We start from the raw sequence: 27,752 nt of genomic DNA, 5'->3' as shown, positions 1-27,752 counted from the left end.
CATGGATCCACTGTCTATGTACTGCAATGAACAAACAAACCAAACCCCTTAACATGCTTCTTGTGCACTATCATCAAATCCAGAAGTTTGAGATCTCCAGTTTTATATGCAGAGAGAGCACATATGCTCGTGCAAGGAGCAAAGTAAGGAAGTGAATGATCTACTGCTCAACAAGAGCAATAATTGAGTAGCTTGCATTAGCAGCAGGCTGGAGGGGGCAGCAACTGCAGACTCGGGATGAAAGGCACCCTGATTTGCTGCCCCTCACAACCTTCCTCTGATTCAACACACATTAGTTGGCTTCACGATTGGGCCAGCCCAGACTGCAGCCTCTCACTTGACTGAAAGCAGACTCTGAAAAGACATGTCCTGATTCTTAGCGAGTTTCCTAAAACAGCCACTGAAAACATCTCCACTGTACCCTCAAAGAAGGTAGAGAAGTAGGCTACTTTGGATTCCATCCATAGTTTGCAATGGTAATGCAACACAATCTCAAACATTAAAACTTTTTAGTCAAATGCCAACCAAAATAAGCCAACCACCGGATCTCGTGTTTCTGTTCTCTAGGAAATGTATTCTTCCTGAACAAACAAGACAACAAATATCCTGTGCCAGGAGAAAAATGGAAGATGAGGTTTAAATGAAGCTACAGAAGACACACAAAGGAGTCAAAGAACAGCTTTTGATGCATTAATTGTCTAGGTACTGCATGTTAGCTTACACAAGGTTTTAACTATCCTGGAACAGAATAGAAAGCGATCTAGGGAAGACAAATAAAGGCCGTGCCTTCAAATTATGGTCTTTGGAGGAGTGCAAATTAGAACGAAAGAGCTTGCGAAAAAGAAAGAAAACAAAATAGCTAGGTGTTACTTCATTTGGAATAGAACTGGTGCAATGCCTATGGAACAGGCATTGTTGCTAAAAATGGCACATGCAGATGCACAACTAGGGTGGCACCTGAGAGGCACCTGTCCTGGATGCTATGCCAAAGGAAGGCTCATGACTACCCCTTGGGCTCTGCCCTAATTACCGAGGAAGCTCTGGCAGCTTTGTATCCTGTTCCTTCTCCTTCAAAGGGGAGCTCCCACTGGTAAAGGAACAGGGGTGCAAAGCCACCACAGCAAGTGCGCCCTCCTAACATAAGAACATAAGAACAGCCCCACTGGATCAGGCCATAGGCCCATCTAGTCCAGTTTCCTGTATCTCACAGCGGCCCCACCAAATGCCCCAGGGAGAACCCAGAAGTGACTGCCTTGCACCACAAGCAGCCAAGGCAGTCACTTCCAAGTTCTCCCCAGAGGAAAAGCTGGTGGCTTTGCACCCCCATTCCTTCTCCTGTGGAGGCTCCCTTTGTTGTTTTTGTTGGTATCCTTCAGTCTCGGAAGACTATGGTGTTACGCTCTGAATGGTGGTTCTGGAACAGAGTGTCCTCTCCAGTGTGCGAAGCCTGGGTAAAGTAGGTATGGAGGATAGGCTGTTACCCATGCAGCAAATCTCCCCTCTCCACGTCGCTGAAATGGTCCAATGGAAAGGCAGAGGCCAATACGGTTGGTTCCAGCGGCGTCGCAGGAGTTGCCAGAACGTGACTGTGTTCAGCCATGAACTGCCTCAGGGACTCCGGCTCCGGATTTTGCCTTGAGGTTGACTCCTGAAGCCTTTCTCATAACTGGATGTAGCCACAAGGCAGTGGAGGTTTGGGATCAGAGTTTTCCTTCTCTCAGATGAGCTGCCTTCCCAGGCTGACGAGTCCCATCTACCCGGTGGCTGTTTAGTCGCCTCTTGTAAAGGCTCCCTTTACAAGGAGAAGAATTCCTACAATGAAGTTTTCTAATAACAGTCCCTGGCTAAGTTGATACTGCATTTCAATGAACGTTTGTTTTATTGAAAGCATCTGTTTGCCTTATCTGTTTGGTATTTTCATAGTTCCTCCTGCCCAAATCCTTGCTAGATCATTTAATTAACCTTGCTACTTAGTATAAAAATTGCAAATTTCTCACAGCAACACTTTATTTGAACTTCTCTGTTATTACTTAAAATTAACTTGCAATAATTTGGGCTTCCATTTTAAGAGAGGTCTGGGTGCCTTACTTTGCATTTCAGCTAACAAATATAACCATGTTATATTCCCATGAAGATGCCTCTAATTTATCTTGCCAGAATTCTGTCTGGTCTGTTCCACTTGTGAATGTTTTGTCTATGTATACCATGTCCTTCTTTTGAAGACATCAGAGTGGGATGCATCCAGGCATCAGGGGATACCCAGATGCATGTTCCATGAGGTGCAGATGGAGGGAACATAGAATTGGGCTTTCTCTAGAGCAGGGGTGTCCAAACTTTTTGGCAGGAGGGCCACACCATATCTCTGACACTGTACTGGGGGGAAAAAAAGAACTAATTTACATTTCAAATTTGAATAAATTTACATAAATGAATATATTAGAGATGGAACTTATATGAATGAATGAAGGTCTTGCAATAACTCAAGGCTTATAAGAGGCCTTGCACAAAGCAAAGCCAACCTTTCCTTTGCTGCCACTGCTGCATCACAGATGTGAAATAGCAAGCAGTGGAGGGAGCCCTGGTCCCACAGTTCATGCGAGAGGTCAAACAGTTGGCTGTCACACTTAGAGCAGTTGCATCAGGCCAGCATGGGCTCCAGCAAGTCTCCGGAGGGCCAGATGCTCATTGGGGACTCGGGGCTCCCTGAGGGCTGCATTAGGAGTCCTCGAGGGCCGCATGTGGCCCCAGGGCTGGGGTTTGGGCATGCCTGCTCTAGAGTAACTGATAGACTATTGAGAGCCTAATTCTATTCAATTTTCCAGTGCCAGTGCAGCAGTGCCAATGGGGTGTGCACTGCATCCTGTGGTGGGGAGGCAGTCACAGAGGCCTCCTCACATTATGGGAACATTTGTTCCCTTACCTTGGGGCTGCATTGAGGCTGCACTGGTGCTGGAACGTTGGATAGGATTGGGCCCTGAATCAATTGCTCTGCCCAACCAAGCAAATGATCAGTTTGTGCATTTACACAGCAGATCAAAAATACCTTGTTCACTTTTGCCTTTTATGATAGTATTCCTGGTCTAGCTGACTTAATAGGGTGTATGTGTGTGTGACTTCTGCTGCTGAATCTGATTTTATTGCTTAATCATTTTATTATTCCTATGATAGAGAGAGAGAGAGAGAGAGACTTTCTCACTATAAAAACTTTGATTTATAGCCTGCCTTCCTACAACAAAATTGCACCCAAAGTGACTAACTATTGAACAGATAACAGAAATTTACAGATATATAGATATAGAAATTAAAAGCATCAAACCACTATGAAATAATCTTAGTAATAACAGCACAAAACAAGACTCTGAAGCACTTAGTATCAGCAGGCAGATCTAAGTGAAAGCATACTGGAATAGGTCAATTTTTATGGTGGGCCTCCCCCAGACTGTATGGGTCAGCAGATCTGCTAGGAGCAACCAACTGACCATTTGTGAAGAACAGGATAAAAATCACTGACTTTGTCTGACTCCATCTTGCAGGTCAGAAGCCATTTTGCTGCAACTGTAGGAAAGAGACTTGTTAGGCAGGCCCAGAGTAGCTGTTGATCAAATTGGCACCAGCCAATCTAAGAGCATGAAAAGCTTGGGATTCAAGGTCTCACTAATTGGAACAAAACATTTCAGCTGTTTCCCCCTCCAGGTGGGAAACAGGGGCAGAGTGGTGGCCCAGTAGTTGCCTCAGGTGATAAGGTCATTTTCCAGAAGCTTCAGCTGGTCTGAATTTCTGGTTGGATAAGAGCTACCTTCAAGGCATACAAAAAAAAAATCTATTGCTATGCTGTTATGGATAGTTGTCTCTATCAGTTATGGTATGACAAGTGCTCTCTGCTTATGCTCAGGAAATAAACGGATTTAGGTAGGACTAAGTAAGTTTAGGAGCTTAACTTTATTGTTTTAGTACTGTCTGTGGGTGTATTTATTCTCTTGAGTAAGGAAATGTCTTTCAAGTAATGTGAAACCACATTTCTATTTTTTTTCTTTTTTTAAATCTTTAAATACTTACAAGCTTGTGACTGTGTATAAAGGAATTGATTGATCTGAATCTGGTCTGGGCCACTTAATCAACAACCAAAGTAATCCAGAGCCTTGAGGTTCCAGTCCCTGGAGTTTTGGGAACTCAAGAGTCTGAAAGGACTGTGGAGTTAGCCTGTAGGACTTCAGCTTCCCTTTGGCTGGAGGACTGTCTATTTAAAGGAGATGGGGCACCCACAATAGGGCAGTTTGCCATCAGGACTTGTAAGCCCACATCTTTGGAATATTTGACCAGTCAGGCAGTTGTGCACACACGACATGTTTACCCTTTACTTAACACATGACATGTTTACCCTTGTTTACAGTCAGTCATACAGTACCGTACTCAATAGACTAATGTTTTGACTTCATATAAGGCAACTTCTTATGTTTAGAAGCATTACTGGGCTGGGGAAGGAACCAAATCCCTGCTCCAGTTCCTAACCTGAAAAAGTCTGAGGAAGGCTTTGCCTCTCCAGTTAGACCAGGGACATTTCCCCACATGTGATGCTTGAAAACTGCAGGAATGTGGTAGTCAACTAGCTAACCAAGTGTCCAGAGTCCAGTACTTTTCCAGTACAGAGTCCAGAGGCTACGGCGTTTGGGCCTCTTCAGCCTAGAAAAGAGACGCTTGAGGGGGGACATGATTGAGACATACAAAATTCTGCATGGGAAGGATAAAGTGGATAGGGAGATGCTCTTTACACTCTCACATAATACCAGAACCAGGGGACATCCACTAAAATTGAGTGTTGGGCGGGTTAGGACAGACAAAAGAAAATATTTCTTTACTCAGCGCGTGGTCGGTCTGTGGAACTCCTTGCCACAGGATGTGGTGCTGGCGTCTAGCCTAGACGCCTTTAAAAGGGGATTGGACGAGTTTCTGGAGGAAAAATCCATTATGGGGTACAAGCCATGATGTGTATGCGCAACCTCCTGATTTTAGGAATGGGTTAAGTCAGAATGCCAGATGTAGGGGAGAGCACCAGGATGAGGTCTCTTGTTATCTGGTGTGCTCCCTGGGGCATTTGGTGGGCCGCTGTGAGATACAGGAAGCTGGACTAGATGGGCCTATGGCCTGATCCAGTGGGGCTGTTCTTATGTTCTTATGTTCTTATGTTCTTACTTTTAAATAACCATTTAAATGTATATAAATGTAAATCAAATACACTAATTCTGGCAAAGTATTTTTCTCCACAGTGGAGCAATACAGAAATGAATATGAGGAATGCTCTGTTAAACCCCAAAGAGCTGGTGAAGAAGGTGACAGGTGAAGGAGTATGTGAAAGCTGTTGGCTACCACCACAGTCCTGTGCACATTTACTAAGAAGTGAGTCTCACTGTGGCTTATTGGGCTTACTCCCAGATAAGCCCAATAAGCATAGGATGGATGTCTGATGGCCCAATCCTATCTGGGTCATATGACCGCAGATTTCATGAAGTGCTACACACAGCTGAGACTGCAGCTTCTCTGTCATGCTACAGCTTGCTAACGATGGTATGGGAGTTGGTAAGTCCCACACTGGCAGCAGAGAGCCACAGAACCTCTGCTGGAGCAGGTAGGTCTGCAGTGGGGGTGCTTGGAGCAGATCAGGGCAGGGATTGGGCTGAGCTGGGGTAGGAGTGGGATGGATCTCAGTGGCAACCATACACCCTGGATCTTATCCCCCTCCTTTCCTGCCCTGGATTCTCCTTCAGAAGTTCTTCAAATTTACACCAGCCAAAGAGCGGGTGTGGTTCTTGGGAGACCCATTGGGGACCAGGCAGCCTATGGGGAGGTAAGTAAAAAATGTCTTTACTTACCTCTCCCGGGTTGCCAGATCTCCAACCAGGCTATAGCATACACTGGAGGTTGCATCCATGATTCTGCCAGATCTCCAGCCAGGGAATAGAATACACTGGAGGCTGCATCCATGATTCCGCATGCTCTGTGCTGGTTGAGAGCAGGATTGGGCCCTTAGAGTAGGATTTGAGATCAGATCCCTGGTTTAAACCTACATCAGTTGCTGATATGAGGCAAGCCAGGACTTTAAGCCTCACTCCCTCATTTGTATTAAGAGCTTGTTCTAAGGTTACCTATGATAAGATACTCCTATTATGAAAAAAAAAAAACCTGCTAATTATAGTGTATATTTTACTGGAAAGATCCACACACAGGAAACTAGATTCCTGCAGGAAAGACCAGGCCTCTATCCTACAAATACCATGCATTGTATGCCCAGTGGTACAATTCTTTTCACATATATTCCTTCACAAGTATTTCTTCATGATAGCAGAGACTCATTTGTATGGAGACAGTTCTATCTGAAGTTCACCTGACATTTCATGCCAAGGAACACGTTTTCTATAAGCTAGGAAGGGGAGCCAAGTGTGTTCTCCCTGACCTTGGTATTTAACCCAAAGATCTTTAGTACATGGATCAGCAAAAGAGTTTCAGGTTTCTTGAATAATATTTTAAAACGACTGTAGCTTTGGGAGCTCCATTTCTCTCCTTTGTGTTCCATGTCACCTGAGCCACTGCCCATATGTCAAGTGCCACGGGCGAAAGAGGTCATTCTTCTAGCCTCCTAGATGCCATATGGCAGTAAATGAGAAGATCAATGAAACTTAAGCAGAGTAGCTGAGACGTCCGGGAGTATGGAGAGCAGATGAGACCTCTTCATATTAAGAGATCATGTAACTCAAAATATATTGTGGCAGTACCTATGAGTTCTGAAAGGCTTAATTATCCCAATGGTTGTCCTTGGGGTTTGTTTTGTTTTATAAATACTGATGGGCCTATTTAGAATGCTTTGTGGAAGGCAGCAATGCAATTCTAAGAGAATTCCTCACCGACCGCAGTGTCTAACCAGAAAAAAAAGTGCACATGAAATTGCCCACAGGGGGAGAAAAAACCCACTATCATAAATGCTCACAAGAAAAAAGACCACATGGAAAATTGCTCACACCAAAAAATGCCCACAGGGAAAAATGCTCACATATATGGAAAGTATGCATATATAGTAATTAGGGTTAGGGTGGAAGGACAATGGGACCTATTCTGAGTAGACATGTATAAGCTTTGGCTCCAAGTCTCCTTTCCCAACAACAAATACCACCAGATATTCACCCAATCACAGGAGAGTTTCTTCTTGAGAAGAACTACATGTTATTAGAAATATGGGACTGCCACCAAAACCAGCAGCCCCGTGTTCTTCCCCAACATTAGGTATGTAATGTGTAGTACTTGTCTCCTGACATTACTGCACTGAGTTCTTCCTTGCTCTCTGCTAAATATAGTCAATGATATAGAGTAGGAGCATGACAACACCTACCACAAGGCCATCAAGGCACAAAGTCAGCTGTACTGCATGAAGATAAGAAGAACCCCACTGGATCAGGCCAAAGGCCCATCTAGTCCACCTTCCTATATCTCACAGTGGCCCCACCAAATGCCCCAGGGAACACACAAGACACCAAGATAACCTGCATCCTGTTGCCACTCTAATGTTGCCACATTTTTAAAACCAGGAGGTTTGTGTGTACCCACCATGGCTTGTAACCTGTGTTGGACTTTTCCTCCAGAAATCTTTCCAATTCCCTTTTAAAGGCATTTAGGCCAGATGCCATCATTACATCCTGTGGCAAGGAGTCCCACCGACTAATTACACACTGGGTAAAGAAAGATTTTCTTTTGTCAGTTCTAACTCACCCGACAATTTTAGTGGTTGTCCCCTAGTTCTGGTGTTGTGTGAGTGGGAAAGGAACATCCCTCTGTCCACTCTATCTCCATAATTTTGTATGTCTCAATCATGTTCTGCCTCAGGCACCTGTTTTGTAAACTAAAGAGCCCCAAACACTGTAGCTTTTCCTCATAAGGGAGGTTATGGAAGGACCACTGATTTTAGTGGGAGCCTTGTGTTTTTAATAATCTGTAATCCAGCCATAAGGGATGGCTTCAGATGAATAAAGTAGTCATTGCTGTAAGAATTAGGATATGCAGGAATGGTTGGGCCCATAGAGAAATTAGGGAGTTCTCCAGTGGGATGGTCAGGGCTGCTTAGTTTTACTGTAGAAACAGAAGCTGCACTCTGTAGGAAAACAAAATTTGACTATGGTCTGGTTCACAGTATAGCAGCCGTTGATCCAACTGTCATGTTTTTGACTGCCTGCATTGCTCACTTCTTTATACATTCATCTTCCAGCCTCCTGGCTTCTATTAAGAACAGAGAGAAAAAACAAAGGCTCAGTGAAGGGAAGTAGCCATGATTCCCTTGTTCCTTCTGGTCTTAATAGCACCCAGGCTCTGCTAGACAGTGAGTGAGTGAACAAGGAGTGATGGCAATTGGTGAACTGGTGATGGTTCACTGGTGAGTGAACAAGGAGTGATGGCAACTAGTCATTAAGAAGACAGGACCGTGGCTTTTCATGGGTTCTATACTGATCTCCTCTGACAGCCACCTGCTTCAGCTACCTAGAGGTGTCACCAAGCAGGAGCAACATATCCTAATTTCTTGCCGGAACAATAGATGCCCTGCTGAGACACTTGGAGGACCTCTGTCTAGTCCTAGGAAGGCAGAGACATGGCTGGCCAAAGAGGTAAAAGGTCAGCAGTCTGGCAGGCACAAAATCCAATTTATAGGTCCTGGAAGACAAGGGCAGCAGAATGTGAAGAACACAAGCAGGCAGAATGAAGGAGCCCGGAAGCTGGAGAACAAGGGTAGCTGACGCCAGATATTTCAGGACCTTGGACAAGTCTCTGGCAGCTGACTATTTCTGGCAGTGTCTAAAATCCAGCTAAGGCCTTGGGGCCCAATCATATCCAACCCCCCCCCCCCAAATCTAAGGATGCAGTACATGCCCCATTGGTATGGCTGCATCAGCGCTGGATAATTGGATAGGGCCGTTAGATCCCTCCTCATCTTGACAACCTCTGTCAGATTCCACCCCCCCCCCCAAGCTGAGGAATGTAGAGCCTTAAAGGGAAGCTGTTGGACCTGGAGTTGAGCATTCTGATGTCACTCTATGGATTCCTTTAAGGCAGTGGTTCTCACACATTTAGCACCGGGACCCACTTTTTTGAATAAGAATCTTTCAGGACCCACCAGAAGTGATGTCATGACCGGAAGTGACATCATCAAGCAGGACCATTTTTAACAATCCTAGGCTGCAATCCTACCCACACTTATTCAGGAGTAAGTCCCAATTACTATCATTTTTAAAAAGAATATACATAGTAGCTTGTTAAAAGTACAGGTCTGTAACATTTCCCCAAATGCGGTCACATACCATGGGAGCATCAAGTCTAATATATTAAAAAAATAAAATATTGAAATGAATGGGGACCCACCTGAAATGGGCTTGCGACCCACCTAGTGGGCTCCCAACCCAAAGTTTGAGAAACACTGCTTTAAGGTGTGTTGTCTATTGGTTCAGGCAAAAACTCTTAAAGTCTTCTACCTAGGCTGCTTGCAAACCAAGGCACAAAAACTCAGATCCAAAAGTTAAGACCAAAGGCAGTTTACTTACAATCTGATGCAGAGTTATACAAACATTTCTCACATCAAGGTTCTTAAAACTAGAAGACCAGGAGCCCTAAAAAGCTGCCCCTGGATGCATGCAAGTATGCTAAAACAATAGTTAAAACAGAGATTAAAATACACTCTCCTGTTCTACTAAAGTCAGCAAACAAGAAGCTATATATACATAAGGAGGAATCAGCAATGGGACACACCCTTTAAAAAGACCATTAAAGGGACCACATAGAATTTCAATTTTAAAGACCAGATACTCAACTAATAACCACTACTCGGTGTTGTTATTCCCCAGCATTGTCTGCATCAGAGAGTGGAAACAGGCCCTGGTATGAAGTGCCTGGCTCAAGAAGTACTGATTCTAGAGATGTCAAGGGCTCCTGGTTGTAGGTGGCTCTGGTATTGGTTCACCCAACCTGGCTGACTAGTTCCTATCTGCATCTGAATCAAGGTGTTTTTCAAGATCTAGCCCATGATAGCCTTTCATTGCTATGGCACAGCCAGCAGTGCGCATAGCACTTGGCGTGGCCATTGTCCTGAAGGGGAGAGGCTTCCTCAATGCATACACCCGGGTACCCAATCAGCATGCTGGCAGAAGTACATAATGAGTACTCTAGGTTCACTTTCATGCACAGAGGTCACCCACCTTGTGGTCCATTAAATTATTATTGCCTGTAAGTCTTTGCAGGGGGGGGGGCAGCAATACAATAGGGATGAATACATTGCTGCCAGAGAAGGAGAGTTTTTTCACTTACCTGGGGGTCACTACGGTTCTCTGGAAGGTGTGGGGAGCCTGTGACCCCTCTGCAGTCCTCCCGGCAGCTTCAAAATGTAGAAAAAAGGAGAAAAACCCACGTCCTGTTTTAGGATTCAGTTGTTGCCGATTTGGGGGCAATTCCATTAAAAGGGGAATGGCTCTTTTCTGGGTTCCCTTGGTGGGTCGCGGCCCACCGGTTTGGGAACCACTGTTCTCAAATGTTTACATGCTGCTTTCTCAACAACTACAGCAGCAGCAACAAAAACATTCTCACAGTAGCATAGTAAAGGAATGAGTCTTTGTACCAAAGGGGCTCACAATCTGAAAAAAAGACACAAAGAACAAACTAGAAACAGCCAGTGGGAGGAAGGCTATTCTGGGATGAACAGGGCCGATTGCTCTTGCCTTGCTAAATAAACTCGTATATAGCAAGCCAGGCAGCGTTCAGGATCTGATTATTCCAGAGTTAGTTCCAGCCCCCACAAAAGAAGATTGACAGCCCAATCCTAACTGAATCCCCATGTGCCGAAGCAGTGGTGCTAGTATGACTTCCGCTCAGCGCCTATGAGAGGAATTTTGTCAGGGGGTACAAAGTTTCTTCTGGGCACCTTCCCAAAGGGGGAGGGAGGCAATGGGGCAGGCAGAACAGGGGGCAAACTAAAACGGGTGGAGGGTGCTGACAGCCACAATAGTCTTTGGAGCCCAGGTCTACTAGGCTTCTTGATGTAGAGCCCAGGTCGACCTGATCATGCGGCACTGGCAGCTAGATAAATATGGAAAACCAAATGAATTCCTAAGTCACTCTAAAATCTTTGAAAAATAGAAAATTGATTGCAGAAAATTAGCATCATTGTGTTTAGGCTCACACTAGAATGGAACAAAATGAACTTCTGCAGCAGCAGTAGCCCCACACCTGGGTCACAGAAACTTTCTTTGTAGTTATGGGATCCACAAGCCGAAGAGCTACCGTAGCAAGCCAGCTTCCTCCCAGATTTGACTCTGTGTTCAGGAAGGTCCTTGATGCATTCCTGGGCCCGGTGTGTATGGCTTGCAGCAGCAGCAAAGACTGCATGCACGTGGTTGTGCCTCAGCATCATGAGCAGATGAGACAGGAAAGTGTCAGATCCCAAGAACTTTCTGGGGCCCCTCCTTTGGCTCCTGGGCCCCCTTTCTGACCCTGGGCCCAGGTACAAATTGCCCCCTTTACCCCTCTCTCCTAGGCCCTGCTTCCGATGCATCCTGCTGGGCATTTTTGGCTGCTGGCGGTCTGCTGGGGGTAAGAGGAATTTTGTCCCCTTGTCTCAAGTGAAGTCCCAGCAACCACAGTGAATCAACATGGACCAGCACCAGTGATACAACTGGTGCAAGTCCACATTGATCAATGCAGGCAGATCATGTCCAGGAAGGGTTCTTTCCCTCTATTGTTACCTTGTGTTTCTTTCTAAACTGTGTGCTCCCTGGGACAGGGAACTGTCTCCTTATCAGCTGTAAGCCCCTGCTGACTGAGCAAAGAGGCTCCATTTGAAGTGGTGCCCTTTCGTATTTAGCAGGGGAGAGCAACCGCCCCTTTTCACCCCAGTACGGCAAATTTTCCAAAGGCTGTGGCTGGTGTCTCTTATGCATCTTTTGTTTTTGTTTGTGAGCTCTTTGGGGGCAGGGAACCATTTACTGATTTATTTTGCTATGTAAGCCACTTTGTGAACTACTTTTTATAGAAAAGCAGTATATAAATATAATAAATACATAATAATAATTTGCACAGGCAACGCAACAGCAAGATGATGCAATAGCAAGAACAAAAACAAGAATGCATGCAATGGCTAACAATGGCTTTATCATCCCAAGTCTCTTGAATACTTCTGCCTGTCTCCAGCTTTTAATTCAATGAGGACTACTGGGAAGCGCCAGAATTTATCTTTTAATAAAACTGATGTGAACATTGATTTCCCTTGCTAACCTATGACACACAAGGGTAAATAGTACACTAGCCCAATAAGGCCAAAGACTTAAAACCAGTGAGATATACTATTCTACTTGGGTAGTTATGCTGTCTGAGGAGAGAGAAAAAATAAAATATAGAGTCATGGCATTTCCACTGGGAAGGTTAGCATGACTAAAATCAATATGCTGTTATCTGTTTCTCATTGTACTTATTTGGCCAAGCAACAATAAATTGAAATTGGGTTAACTATCACTGCTAACTCCTGTTGTAGGTCTGGGATTGGGGGAGATGTTGGATAGGGCTAGAAATTGCTATCAGGGAATTCCCAGTATCCTTGTAAAATTATATTTCCCTGCATCCCGTGGGCATAAACCAGGATAATGGAGCCAGCTTAAAATGAAATTGCATTTGTACTGAAGACGTGGTGTCGATGTTCAGGAATAAATGGCAACAAAGCAGATTTATTTTATGTTTATAGGTCATAATCACTTTAGCAATGTTATTAATACAGATCAAACACTCACCTTTGGAGGGGGGAAGCAGAGGGATTTGTGCATTTGACATGCATATCTGGTATTAGGTTCAATAAACTAATTACAGTTCAAGCTGCCAGACAGCCAAAATTTTACTCAACTAACCAGTAAAAACATGTCCATTATGTAATAAGTATCATATTCTGAAAAGTCAATAAACTACACATTCTACCAAGATCTGGCTTATAATTTACCAGATTCCATCAGGTTCTGTCCTTAAACCTGAAGTATTTGTCCCGGCTTCAGATCTTGTGTTTCATATCCTGTCTTAACCCTTCCACTGGTCCTGCAGATTCTACCTTAGTTCTACTCAGGTGCCTGCCATGCCTCTGATCCCAAAGGCCAGTTGTCAAAAGTTGGCAACCTTAATGAACAATGATTACTCAGGCTGTAAACCCATTATTTCCCCAGTGTGGGAGTGGGGCAGGACAATTGAGACATGCGTTTAAAACTCAATTCAGTCATGAAGTTTAGTGGTTGTCAAGCACTGCTGGGCTTAAACTTAGATCTCTGTAGCTCAGATACTGAGTGGAAGAGGGACCAGTAAATCATTCCAGCAAGATCTTGCCTGAAGAGCCCTTGATTCTCTTGACTTGGAAGTCAAGTGCTCCTGAAGGGTGTCACAGCCCTGGGGTCTCTGACCATTCTTATTGTCAGGACTTTGGCATCCCAGGCCCTGAATTGTTGTAAGCCAGGATGCGGCAAGAGGGGCCTTGATGTCCAGGCCTGGTATGACATGTAAATTAAAGGAACAGCAGCACTGTACATGTATGCTGATTAGCAATCAGCTGCACCTGTTGCAGGTGGGAGCCACATGACCTGGGAAGATGTGTGTAGAGTCAGGTAGGCTATGGTGGAGTGGTGCAATGCACCACTGGACAGCCAATCAGAAAGGGTCACAAGACAGTCTTGTGACGATGAGGTCACCCTATTCTGATTGGCTGGCCCCGGTATATATAGGCGCGGGTTGCCGTGGTGGAGTTTCTGCATGTTGTGCTGCTGGTTTGTTCTGTGACTTGGACTGCTTATTGTGACTGTGCCTCTCTGTATCCCTGACTTCTGGACCGTTTGACTGACTACTCATCTGCCTGCTTCTTTTACCAATACATGCTTCTGCAACAAACAAGCCTGTGTCTGCTTCTTTGGCTCTGTTTGGGATTGCCTGCTTCTTGTGCTGTCTCCCTATGCTCCCGTGCCACTCTGCTATCAGGAAAGCAAGGGCTATCCTCCCCTACTGCCCTGACACTTATGCCCCCCTGGCTCACTGGCTTCATACTCCCAATAGTCAGAGTTGCATGTTCTTCCAATGTTCTTATGCATCCCACTCTCTCCAAGGTCTAAATACACTATGAGCTAGCAGGGTACAGTTCCCAGGTAAACATGTCATGTTGAAGGACTTGTGCACAACTGCCTGACTGGCCAAATGTCCCAAACAGGTGGGTTTGCAAGTAGGTGCCCTATCTCCTTTAAACAAACATCTCCTTCCCCAGCCAAAGGGAATCTGAAGTCCTACAGGCTAACCCCGCAGCCCTTGCAGACTTGTTTACCCTTGTAAACAAATCTCACAAGGGTCTCAGATGGGGGAGGGGGGAGCTTTTCTATATCCATTACTTATCTTTATATCCCAGGAATTGAAGCTGAGATCTTCTTCAAGCCAATCATATTCTCAAGCCTTCACCACTTCCTGGTAATCAAGGAGTTCCAAGGCTGTATAGTTGAACCTTAACAGAAGTGTCTATTGGTCTAATTCAGGGGTGTCCAAAGTTTTTGGCAGGAGGGCCACATCATCTCTCTGACACTGTGTCGGGGGCCGGGGGGAAAAAAGAATTAATTTACATTTAAAATTTGAATAAATTTACATAAGTTTACATAAATGAATATATTAAAGATGAACTTATATGAATGAATGAAGGGCTTGCAATAGCTCACGGCCTATAAAAGGCCTTGTACAAAGCAAGGCTGGCCTTTCCTTTGCTGCTGCTGCTGCATCACAGACGTGAAACAGCAAGCAGTGGAGGGAGCCCTCATCCCACAGCTCATGCGAGAGGTCAAACAGTTGCCCTCACGCTAAGAGCAGTTGCGTCAGGCCAGTGTGGGCTCCAACAAATCTCCAGAGGGCCAGAGGCTCATTGGAGACTGGAAACTCCCTGAGGGCCACATTGAGAGTCCTCGAGGGCCACAAGTGGCCCCAGGGCCAGGGTTTGGGCACCCCTGGTCTAATCAATTATGAATCAATGATAACAAACTTGTGCTATGCTGAATAATCATGGCCATTTTAAGGGGTGGGCGACGACAAGGAAAGACCTTACCTTCCACTTTCATGCATTTTTTAACACCATCACCTGGTGGTTCCCTCATCTTGTTCCCCTGGTCTGTTGCTGATAAGCACGAAGTATTTTACATGAAAGGGCTTCTTTACCACATAGGCCAACCAATCAGGGACACTGTAGTGATTAAATTACAATGCTGTCTAGTGAGCTGTTAGTTTCTGTCTTGCTGCTCCACTAATGGTTTATTGCCTGCCAGTACTACAATAGTACATTTGAACTCAATGCTAGACTGAACCTCAGTTTCCATTTCTCTGGTAATTACATGGTAATCTCTGGTAATTTCCACCACCTCAATGGTTCTTTGGAAAAAAATTTCACCCTTATATTGACTGTACTTGGTTAACCTCCATGTTAGATATAAACAGTATATAGTTAGCAGCACAATTTATAGAGATGCATTCTTATTTATGGATGGAGATATATTTTACAGATCTACCCTCACATGCTTTGCTGAAGATCTTATTTACAATCTTCATTAGGCATGGATCTCACCATTATTTAATCTCTTTTTTTAATGCCTAATGCTATTAACATACATTTTAATGAATATCAGGGAAAAGATTCTTAGAGAATCTATGGTTGCTAGGAGACTGTTGCCTCAATTGTGCAAATCTTTCACACTGCATACTGTATCCTGTATCAGATGTTGTTGTCCAGGAGCCTTAGAAAGCATAGATTTCAGGAATTCTTTTTTTTTTCTTTTTTCTTTTTTCTTTTTTAAAGGGAGATGTTTGATTAGTTTAATGATAGATCATTTACAGTAGAACTGACTGAGAGAGAGAGAGAGAGAGAGAGAGAGAGAGAGATGGGGGGACAAGGTATTCAGTGGATGATGACTGGATGTCATCATTTAAATTCAGTGTGGCTGTCCTGTAATCTCAAGTCAATGCTGTTCAGCTGATTGGTCAGGATCTTCAGAGCCCTAAAATGATGAGATCTGAGGACAGCAAAGAGAGCAAGAAGGGCAACAAACTAGTGTTGACTTGGGGTTGAGTGGGGAAGAGAAGGACCTGGGGAAGAGAGAGATCTCTTATATATTCATTAGATCTGAGGACAGCAAAGAGAGCAAGAAGGGCAACAAACTAGTGTTGACTTGGGGTTGAGTGGGGGAGAGAAGGACCTGGGGAAGAGAGAGATCTCTTACATATTCATTAAAACTCCATACACCCTGCATGGGTGAAATGAAGAGCCCTGGAATGATTTTCATGCACTCGTGTCTGGGTTCTCATATGCTTGCAACCCTGTGACCACATTGCGACGCTTGCCGAAACTTCTTTCTAATTCCGCACTCCAGAGATTATTGATCCAGGTTGTACTTTCATTTTCCCAGGTGTTCAGAGTCCTATTGATAAACTGGGGCAAATTCTCATTTGGATGGATATTAAGTACATTCCAATTTGACCCAGGCATGCACATAACTCAATTTTTCAACTTTGTAATTAAGCCTATTGAATCAGGGTCCACGGGGACTCAGCAATTGCTTCAGATGCAAGAGGGGTAGCAAACAAGGCAGTGGTATAATCTGCAGAAGTCTGCTTTTTCTGACCATCATGCGTCAAGCAGCAACCAACCTTGGAAGCAAATGAAACCCAGAATGTCAAACAGAATTATTCATGAGTCTACCAGTCCAACTCAATATGTTTCAATTCAATTAATCTTTAAAATAACACCTTGCATTATTAGAAGCTAGCATCTCGTAAGCTGTTTTAGCTGCATTAAGAAATGGGCAGCCCAATGGGATCTATTGCCAGGTAACTGTATGTAGGGTTAGGGTTACCTGGGAGTAAACCCCATAGAATACAGTGAAAGTTACTTAGGATTTTATATTAAGTCCCCCCCCCACCAATCTTTGCCTTTCTTCCAGGGTTACCTTCACATAGGCATTCATGGTTCTCTCATTTCATTTTATCCTTTCAAGAACTCTGGGAGATACATTTGGCTGTATAGTGATTATAACCAGTGAGCTTCATGGTTCAGTGGGAATTTGAGCCCCAGAAATCAGGAAGTGAGTACTGTCCTAAAAATTATGGGAGAGAGAAAAATCTTCCCTTTCTCCTTACATTTCTTTCATTGAATGTTTTTAATCCATTTTAGTTTTCTAGTTTGGACTTGGGGTTTGGACTTCAAAGTATGTGAAACCCAAAGCATTTCCATTTAATAACACTGTTTCTGGGGTCTTCTGTATTTGCTGAATCTACTGTCACCATCTCTTATTGGTAACCATGGCTTCAGAGAGAGAGAGAGAGAGAGAGAGAGAGAGAGAGAGAGAGAGAGAGAGAGAGAGATGGGGACAAGGTATTCAATGGATGATTTATCTTGGCCTTAAACATCTATAATTTGCTTAATTGCTCAGTTGTATCATACGCATTTGAAACTGAAAAAAAAAGGTTTCAGAAGTTTGTGTTTCTTCTGCTTTGAGGATTCAGGACTGGTGCATGCTTCTTTTTGAAATGTCTCGGTCTGGAGAATGAATTCATGTTCATTCTTATTGCGTCCCAAGCGATGACCCTTGTGGCACCAACCAGCAGGCAAGAGAAGAATTCTCGCGAGTTGACGAGACTTCTCAATAGACAGTGATTCCAATTGGATTGTACGCAGATTTAGAATTAAGTATATTCAACCTTTAACATTCTCTAAAATCACACAATGATGGAGGTGGAACCGGGACTGGAGGTGACTCGCCTGCACAGCATACTAAAATCCTTTCAGGCTCCATAGAGTCAGCTATGTCAGTGTAACCCTGACTGCCTAATATTCAGGAAGAAGCTGACCTGCCATACTGCAGCTGACAGGTGGGAACTTGCCCCATCTGCCAAGCTGAGGCTGCAGCAGCAACTGTTTTCTGTATTTATTTACAAAATAAATGTGTGGTCTCAGCAGCAGGCTGACAACAAAACCAGAAGCGGCAATGATTTTATAATTCATAATTGCAGCAAAGACCTGGAAAAAGTACGGTAATCTGTGTGGCAGCTAGATGATGGCGGTATAGATGTACAGCAGACATTTCTGGAGACTGTGCCAAAGGCAAGATGCCACCACAGAAAATGCCCTATCCTCAAGCGGCCAGCCTCTGAAGCCCCTAAGGCAAGGGCAACTGGAGCAGGGCCTCTGATGAAGATCTGTCTCGGGGCATCAAACTCATTTCAAATAGCATTCATGAAGCTTTTTGGGGGCTGGACGTGACATCATTAAGCAGAAAGAGACATCATTCTGCAAATGACAAATGAGAAAATATGCAAATCTTGATCTTCTTTTCAAGATATGGGAGCGCCCAATTATCCCATAGGTTGCCCTTTCAGCCACACCACTTCTCCCGAAGCATTGATCTGCAGAGCTGGTGCCCTCAGCAGCATCTCCCTCCCTCACCCCTCTTGGTCTGGCCCTTCCCCTGTAGTGTTCCTTGTCTTCTGAGGCCTCCTTCCATCTTTCCATCCCAGAGCCTCAGCAGTAGTGTTGCTGCTAAAAGGGCGGAGCTGGGAGAGCCCAATTATCATGTGGGCCGGATAAAGAGCTTCTGTGGTCCTTATCCAGCCTGCAGGTCTTATGTTTGACACCCCTGATTGTTTCAAACAGGCATGAGGTCAGTTCATCTATGAGGCCCTCTGAGGTTGTCACCTCAGGCAACAGACTGGTACGGAGTATCCACCCCCAGCTGCCCACTTATCTCCATTGCTCTGCATCCTACTCTTCTTCCTCCCATCTCCTGCTTTGGAAAAGGAAAAAGGAAGTGACTTGAGCTCACCATTCTTTTCTCCTCCCCACTCCTCTTGCATTTTATTCTGCTCTTCTTTTTCCAAACTTATTATTCCAAATAATAAGACAGTCTACATGTATAGACCATCCCATGATCACTCATGCTGCAGGTCACAGAAATGGATTTTCCATTTTTCCATTACAAGAAATGATGATGTCCAATTATGCCCAATGTACATAGCATAAACCGCAAAGCACTACCTATCAATACTTGTTCACACATGCACCCCCAAAACTCACAGTGCAAGGTCATCAGGGGCTTATGGTCATTGTGAGTTTCTAGTCACTTCATTTTGAATTATTACATACAGAACTATGAAATGTCCAGCAACAGCCAGAGGGTCCTAAGGAGTATGTGTTGTCCAAGCAGAAAACTCTTTGGGGCCTAGAAATAAAATATTATGTAGGGCAAATTATGCAGGGGATGGATAGAGGGTTGTTTTTTTCCCTCTCACACAACACCAGAACCAGGGGACATCCACTAAAATTAAATATCAGGAGAGTTAGAATAAATGAGATAAAATTTCTTTTCCCAGTGTGTAAGTATTCTGTGGAACTCCTTGCCACAGGATGTAGTGATGGCATCTGGCCAAGATGCCTTTAAATTTGGACAGATTTGTGGAGGAAAAAGCCACTGCAGGTTACAAGATGTGATGGGTATATGCAACCTCCTGGTTTTAGAAGTAGATATCGCTGAATGCCAGATACAAGGGAATGGCAACAAGGTACAGGTATCTTGTGTGCTCCCTGAGGCAACTGGTGGGCCACTGTGGGATACAGGAAGCTGAACTAGAGGGGCCTTTGGCCTGATCCAGTGGGCATTGTTGGCAACCTTCAGTCTTGAAAGACTATAGCATCGCGCACTGAAAGGTGGTTCTGGAACAGCGTCTAGTGTGGCTGAAAAGGCCGATTCGGGAGTGACAATCCCTTCCACACTGGGAGCAAGTGCAGTCTGTCCCTGGTCTGTCTCCCTGGCTATGGGCCTTCCTTCTTTGCCTCTTTGCCTCAGTCTGTTGGCCAAGTGTCTCTTCAAACTGGGAAAGGCCATGCTGCACAGCCTGCCTCCAAAATGGGATCCAGTGGGAAGCGGGACATATAATCTTAGGTTCTTAGCAGGCCCCTCCTGCCCTTCCTCCCAACCTGAAAATTCCTGCAACTGTCAGAAGCCCATTACCAGCATTATGACACACACCTGCTTCTTCTCATCTCTGTTCGTTTCCCCCCTTTTCCGGCTTTCCTTCTCCCTGCCTGTCTTACTTCTCAAAACCCTCCTTTTCTCTGAACTCTTTGGTTACTACCCATAGGATACTGTAACCTAAGCACATGTACACAAAATATTTGCATATCCTTTTCCTCTTTCCCCTGCACCCTCTTCCCTCACCTTTCTCTGTTGTCTCCCCCTGTCTCTTTGAAGCCAGTGTGTCCCTCTGGAATAAGGAACTGTCTCTTCAACCTATATAAATTGCCATCCACACAGATGGCAGTTTATACTCAGCACATATGGAAAATCCATGTGTGAACCAATCCTATACCAGAGCAAGCAACTATTTTATGGCATATCAATGCTTATCCATCTTACATGCGTAAACCAGTAATTCACATTTCAGCCCAGTCAGAAGGATTCACCGTGAAAAAAATGCATAGCTTTGACGTTGCAAGACACAAGAGATGGGTAGGGGTGTTTACTGAGGGATTGGGTGCCTTATGCATTCCAAGGCACTGGTGTTCCTGATAGGTGGAATCTATACCCCACTTTAGTTTAAAGCGTATTTTCTAACAAAGCAAAGACTATGTAAATAGCAGTGGCATCACTAGGGGGGTATGGGGGTGCAGGCTGCACTGGGTGACAAATACGGGGGATGACACCACTACTGGCCCAAATTTTTTAAATTTTGCTATTTGCAAATGATACCATCATGTTATACATCATTCAGTGTGTCATTTCATGCAGAATGCAATGAATCAAACCACACTGAAATATCTCTATTATATCAAAAGTTATAGCAAAAAAACCAATGGAGGCTAGGCAATGGTGCATCACCATGCCCACTGCCCGGGGCGTTGCCCCACCTGCTGCATGGAAGGTGGTCCATCATGGGGGTGATGTGCTGGCCTCTCACACTGGGTCATGCAAACCCTAGTGACGCCACTGGTAAATAGGTGACGATATCTGTGGCTGTAGCTGGGAACAGGGCATAGATTGCTTTTTTTAATATCAGAAAATTCAGATATTGCACTTCCTCCCATGAACATGCTCTGATCATGATCACCCAGTTCCAATTGTCTGTTGCAAAGAAAGAAAAAGGAAAAACAGATTGTATTTAATACACCTGTATCCTATCCTTATTCTATCCATCTTTCAAGACACCCAGGAACTACCAAAAAATCACCTAATTTTGTTCTCACCATAACCCTGTGAGGTCATTCAGGCTGAGACTGAGATGGTTATTTCTCTAAACAACGGGAGAGAAATTCTCTGAGCAATGGTAAGCCTGAAAGACTCCCACTTTTTAAGTCCAAGACGTTAGGGATTGCGCCATCCCAGCTCTCAGGAATGCAAGAGCTCCCACTATTTATCAGGAATGTAGACGATGCTTGCAGCAGCCAGTGTGGCTGAATCATTGACAAATTCACCCTTAACCACCTTCTCAGGCTTGCCTTGACAACTAGTCTACTGAACTGCAATTGGATGAAACCCCTGTCTAAAAATAGCATCAGATGGGAAAGAACGACAAGCACAGCCACGAGACAATATTCACTGAATGTTCCTTCCGTGCCGGGGGGGGGGGTGTTGGTGGGAATGAGAAAATGAAGGTGGAGGTAGGAAGGAGAGGGTCGGGAGGGATGGCAAATAGGCTACATGTGAAGAGCCAACCACCGTTTTAATAAATATGGTTTCCGTTTGACAAAGGAATCTCCAGAGTCGGATTTAATGTCATCCCTTTAAATCCTATCAACTCCACATTTTGTGTGGGAGTTAAGGACTGACTCTTTCAAACTCACCGAAACTACTTGCCGAGAGGAATGCTAATTCATTGTTCAGAGCAAACAGGGGGGAGAAAAAAGACACCTCTGTTGACCTTATAGCTATTAGAATATCGTCCGAGTTTGGTACAATGCTCCACTTCAGCCTCTTTTGAAGAGACATTGCGCTGGACAGACTGTCTCTTCCAGACAATGCAAAGGTTCACAGCTTTGAAAAGATCCAACGCTAACTTAAAAAAAAAATGCAAGAAAAAGAAAATTCAGGTGAAGTCTTCTTTGTATCTTCAGAAACAGATAACAGTAATCTTCTTATTTCAAGCACGCACATTCGTTTCATCCTATATTTTGCGGGGGTGGCATATAAACCTTAAGCATGAACGGCAGAATCCTATACACACCTGCTCTGAATTAAGCCCCATTATGTTCACTGGGACTGACTCTGGGGTACATGTCAAAATTACTTTGAAGGATCAGGCCAAAGATTCTCCAGTCTGGTGGATTTTCAGGAGCAGCTTGCCAGGCTCCTCTGGCCTGGGTGGTCATTCTACTCATGTACCATTTAAAACTAAGGATGTGCAGAAATAAATGTCACTTGTCTTATGGAAACTCATTGGCTTCCCATGAAGACTTTGTATTTTTTTTCCTCAAGAGGCAGCCTTTGAATGTCATGTTCATGAAATTTCAGGGTCAATCCTACTTAAGATATTGCCTGACGTACTTTCAAGATGCATGAGGGGCTGGTTAAAAAGGCTCAGTGTTGAAGAAAGGGCAATCTCTACAAAATGTCAGGCACAGCGAGGCTTAACCAGGGCCAGTAGCTTAGCTACGGGGGTTGGGGGGTGGCAGCACAGTTTGTATTCCATGTGCCGCGGTGTGCCATGTCACCGAGATTTTGCCATTGCTGCCCAGAATGGCTGAGATTGTGAGTGGAAGGGGCTGTTTGCATGGCTCATGGAGGCACCTGGAATACTTACTGTGCTCCCTCTCTGTAGCTTCGCTATTGACCAGGGCTCTGCTTCCTGTTTTATTAACCAGGTACTAATTCATAAAAGGCTCAATCCTCTTATACTGCTGAATTCATTCAAGATCCTTTGGTCAGGGACATTTGTCAAGCTCCTTGAACATTCAAGAATACAGGGCCAGCTAAATATTTACCTATTTGCACTTTCAGTTTGAGATGAACCAGGAAAGAGATCCTGGGGCCATGGTGGACAATTGGCCACAAGAGATCCCGGGTCCACAGCTCAAGCAAAAATGTCAACCCAGCATGCAGCCATTGTGAAAAAGGCAAATTCCATGCTAAGAGTCCTGTGGAAAGGGATCGAGGATGGGCACAATCCTATCCTGTGCTGGAACAGACAAGCCAAGAAGGTTGCAGTGTATCCAGCACAGGATTGTGTCCATAAGCGGCTCAGCCAGAGGCAAGAGGAAACTTTCCCCCTTACCCCTGGGTAAGGGCCACTGGCCCCTATGGGTCTCCTCGGACTTGCACCACCTCTTCAGGTGGCTTGGAGCCACTCCTCTCTCCCCAGTAATGGGGGTTGGAATCCAGCATAAAGGCTGGATCCCAGCCCCACCTCCCACTCCCCACCCGCCCCCAGGGCCACCCACCACCCACCCTCCCCCATCCAGGAATGCCTCCCCCCCACCTACCTATTTTCCTTGCGTAGGCCCAGGCAGGCCCAAGCGTGCCGACGCAAGAATCGAAGAGGAAGCCGGCGTGGAGGCTTGCGTCAGCCTCCGCAGGCTGGCGTTTCTCAGAGTGGCGGCCCGGCTTCCTCTCAAAGACGCGCAAATGTGTCATAAGGCACGTTTGCAACCCTCCTGGGCAGGCGCAAGGGACTTGCATCGGCCCAAGAGTGCCTCTGGATTGCACCCGATGACTGCTAATATTATAATGCCCCTATACAAATCTATAGTGCGGCTGCTTTTGGATTACTATGTTCAGTTATGGTTGCCACACTTCAAGAAAGATGATATAGAGCTGGAAAAGTTGCAAAAGATGGTAACCGAAATGATCTGATAGCTGGAGCATCCTCCTTATGAGGAAAGGCTACAGTGTTTGGGTCTTTTGAGTGTGGGAAAAAGTCAATGAAGGGGGTACATGACTGAGGCATAAAAAGTCTGCATGGTGTGAAGGAAGTAGACAGTTGTTCTTCTCCCATTTTCACCATACACTTTCACAACACTTTGACAACTGGATCTTCCAATGAAACAGATTGGTGGGAGAGTAAGGGCAAACAATAGAAGGCACTTCTTTACACAGTATGTAGTTGGTCTGTGTAATTCATTGCCACTAGATGTGATGATGTTCCCTTATTTATTTCCGCTTGGAGGCAGGCTGTGCAGCATGGCCTTTCCCAGTTTGAAGAGACACTTTGCCAACAGTCTGAGGCTAAGAGGCAAAGAAGGAAGGCCCATAGCCAGGGAGACAGACCAGGGACAGACTGCACTTGCTCCCGGTGTGGAAGGGATTGTCACTCCCGGATTGGCCTTTTCAGCCACACTAGACGCTGTGCCAGAACCACCTTTCAGAGCGCGATACCATAGTCTTTCGAGACTGAAGGTTGCCAATACATTTATTTATTTATTACAACATTTATATACTACCTTTCTCATAGATCCTAGGCCGTTTTCATAGGCAGACTGAACATAAATTCCATTTTACAATGATGTTTAACCTTTTACTAGTATTGTTCCATGAGAAAATCTCATAGACCCTCCATTTCTCTAGTTGTTTCCCTTCATAGTGCAGTCATCATCCTGGCTGCCAACACTTGTGCCCCCCAAACTCTCCCAGGCACCTGCAAACCAAATTTCAGACCAGTTCTCAAGACGTTACTCCATTTTTTGCCAACTAACTCCTCTGCACTCTTCCACAGAGATATGCCATCAGCTTCTCACCGTCTCTCTTACCGTCTCTCTTCCAAATAGCTGATCCTGCTTCACTTTTTCAGGCAAGGCGAAAGCTCAACCTCCAAACCACATCTCCTGGCTTTAAAAAAGGGATTGGACAAATTCATGGAGAACAGGTCTATCAATGGTTAGTAATCATGATTGTTATGCGCTACTCCAAGGTTCAGTGGCCATCCTACATTATTATGTTCTTAATATGGCATATATTTCCAGTATGTGCAGGTAGATCTGATGACAGACAGACAGATTGATGTCAAACCTCATGTTTAGGCTTAAAACTTAAGTTGTCCTTAATATTGTTACAACTACAAACAGACTGTTCCTTTGGCAGGAGCAGCTCATGATGATCAGCTGATTTCATCAATGGGAGCTAACGGCAGAAGATTGTCTGCTGGTAGCTAAAGAAGCATCAAAGCATGGAAAAGGTGAACATAACATAAGAAGAGCCCCACTGGATCAGGCCAAAGACCCATCTAGTTCAGCTTCCTGTATCTCACAGTGGCCCACTAGAGGCCTTCAGGAGCACACAAGACAACACAATACCTGCATTCTTTTGCCACACCCGTGCATTTGGCATTCAAAGATAGCCTACTTCTAAATCCAGGATGATTATTTCCATTGTGACTTGTAACTTATGATGGACGTTTCATTCATAAATCTGTCTGATCCCCTTTTAAAGTCATCTAGGCCAGATGCCATCACTACATCCTGCAGCAAGGAGTTCCGCAGATTAATTACACAGGTGACACCTCTCCAGTTGACAAGAAGGCACATAGAGACAGTGGAGATGGCAGTCTCTCAAAACAGGGTGATAGTTTGTCAAACTCAGAACGACACCTGCAGTGCAGGATATCCAGGTGGTCAGCTCTCAAGGACCCACTTGCTATGAGGCTAGCAAAGGGTAAATCCAGGATGCCACACTGCTTGAAGTACATCTCAAATGTTTGTTGTGCATTCACTGCAACAAAACATGGATTTCTAAATCGAAAGCTCCGTGCCTGCATTTTTTTGATGTAATGATAGACATCCCAGTTAATTACTTCTCTATATTATGTTGTATACCCACATATGCTATTTAGAAAGACATGGTAAATAAAGTTGTGTTCTGGCTCACAAGAGACACCCCTTTCCTTGGTCTGTTTGAGTTCATGCTTGCTTGGCTTTCTGGTACTTGCTTAGCGAGCATCATTGTCAGACAGAGTGTGCACTGTGGGGTCAAGCTAAGTTGAGCTTGCCACAAGTGCACTGCAAACAAAATGAGTGGGGTACATGGTATTCTTTCACCTTCGTTTAACCCTCTGTATATTTTGAGCAAGGTTGAAGACACTCCATATCGGTAAACAAGTCAACGGTCGAAAAGTAATCCTTTCAGAGTATAAACCTAGCAAACAAAATGGAACACATTCTTTTCTTTTGTCTCTGCTGATGTGATGTTACGCAAGGCCCGCACGACTTGTGACTCATCAAGACAGTCAGTCCAGTAACCTTGTATAGTGGCCTGTCCAATGATAGACAACTTTCTTGGGTTTGATGTCTTAGACAAGCAACACAGCCGCATGTTATCTGTTCTGGTGGCTGATGGGCTATATTTGGTGGGTCATGTTGTGTATGGTTTTAAGAACTAAACGGTAAGGTTGTGCAAGGTTCCAGGAGAATGGTCTACAGGAAGATGACAGTACAAACATGCTGAAGCTAAGGAGAGTCTGGTCAGTGCCTGGATTCCTTTAATCTTTTGAGATCTGGCCTTGATAGGTAGGCCTGTGAGGTCAGTTGGACTGTGAGATTCGGCTGGCTGAAGGTCAGCAACTTTGGTGCATAGTTGCTGAGTGATGTTTTGAAACCAACTCCCTGTAGTCCTAGCCCACCAACTCCTTTGGTGACCTTAGTCAGGTCTCACCCTCTCAACTTCAGCCCCCTGTCTCACATTTCAGCAATAAGAGGATAATAATACTTACAGCCCAATTCCATTGAGGGTTTATAGCAGTGGATCTCATTATCTCTTGCCCTAAGTCCTGGGCCAGCATTGTAAAAGCTATGCCACTATGAGACCAGCAGTGTAAATAGCTGGAGGCCCCTTGCACCTGCCAATGGCTCATCCAGCCTGCACTAGAGCTGATAAGGTAGTGGCGGGGGTGGTTCAGGGAAGGATTGGGTCAGGAAGTGGACCAAACCAAGGCTGATTTGGGAGCAGGAGGGGGTGGATCTTAGCAGCAGTGGTACACGCCAAGATTCTATTCCCCTCTTCCTCCCCCAACATGTCCCCTGAGAGGCTGGTATAGGTCCAAGGACATCCATTGGTGGTCAGGCAGCATACAGGGGGGTAAGTAAAAAATCCCAGTTGGTGGTGCTATATGGGCTGATGGGAGAATTGGGCTGCCCATCACTTCTCTCACACAGGTTGTTGAAAAGATTGCGAGACAATTTGTGGGGAGCACTTGGAAATGTTTTGCAAGCTATGAGCCTGGTTATTTTTCTGCCTGGGCAATATTTTGGTGATCTCCAAAGCTTGCAAGCTCTTATTGATGGAAGTTGATCCATTAGGAGTTGCCACTCTAGGCCTCTTATGCAACTCCCAAGCTCAGTGTCCTGCTTCATCAGTGCTGTTGGTTTAGTTCAAGTTATTGCCGGAGCCACATAAGAGCCTATCTGTCAGAGGAAAAAGGCTCCATCTGATAACACCAGGATACATTTATGCCTCTCTGAGAACTTTTCTTCCCAAACAACTTTGCTTCTAACCTCCTATATGACTAGCCCGGGCTTACTTATGGCACGGTGCGTTTGAACACCATAAAAAATTAATGCTGACATCTGTACAGAAATGAAAGCCAAGTGAAACATAAAAGCCTTTTGGAAAGTTAGCAAGGTTCTAAAAGCTTTCCCTTCCCCTGTCACACTGCCTGAGTGGGAAGCCCATAGCTGCAATCTGTAAATATGCATTTGAACATGGCCCTTCAGTGTC

The sequence above is a fragment of the Tiliqua scincoides genome, chromosome 1, assembly GCF_035046505.1.
Source record: "Tiliqua scincoides isolate rTilSci1 chromosome 1, rTilSci1.hap2, whole genome shotgun sequence".
In the NCBI taxonomy this organism is placed as follows: domain Eukaryota; kingdom Metazoa; phylum Chordata; class Lepidosauria; order Squamata; family Scincidae; genus Tiliqua; species Tiliqua scincoides.
Note: the sequence above shows the minus strand (reverse complement) of the source record.